Genomic DNA, 604 nt, shown 5'->3' with positions numbered 1-604 from the left:
CGATAAAGATACCAGCACTAGAACACTACAACCACAACCACGACCACAACCAACACATCCTTTCAGATCACAATGTTGCCAGTCACTACGACCAACATTCCGAACCTCATCACCATCACAGCGAAGAATACAACAACAGCCACCACAACAGTATAACTATTGCTACGAAAGATCTGCCGGTTATGCATACTTCACCTGATATTAATTCAATAAGATTACATTTATTACAATATCAGACCCCAAATCAAAGAAGTTACACAACAACACAATCTCGGCGTTCCTGTATTGGTAACACCAATGTCATCATCACAAAAATAACTGTGGTATAAAAGATGACGTATAAAAGGCGTAGGAGTGGCTGTGTGGTAAGTAGCTTGCTTACAAACCACATGGTTCCGGGTTCAGTCCTACTATGTGGTAAATTGGGCAAGTGTCTTCTACTATAGTTTCCGGCCGACCAAAGGTTTGTGAGTGGGTTTGGTAGACGGAAACTGAAAGAAACCCGTCGTATATATGTATATATATATATATACATATATATATATGTATGTGTGTGTGTGTCTGTTTGTGTGTGTGTGCGTGTTTGTGTGTGTGTGTGTGTTTG

The sequence above is a fragment of the Octopus sinensis genome, linkage group LG8 (assembly GCF_006345805.1).
Source record: "Octopus sinensis linkage group LG8, ASM634580v1, whole genome shotgun sequence".
In the NCBI taxonomy this organism is placed as follows: Eukaryota; Metazoa; Mollusca; class Cephalopoda; order Octopoda; family Octopodidae; genus Octopus; species Octopus sinensis.
Note: the sequence above shows the minus strand (reverse complement) of the source record.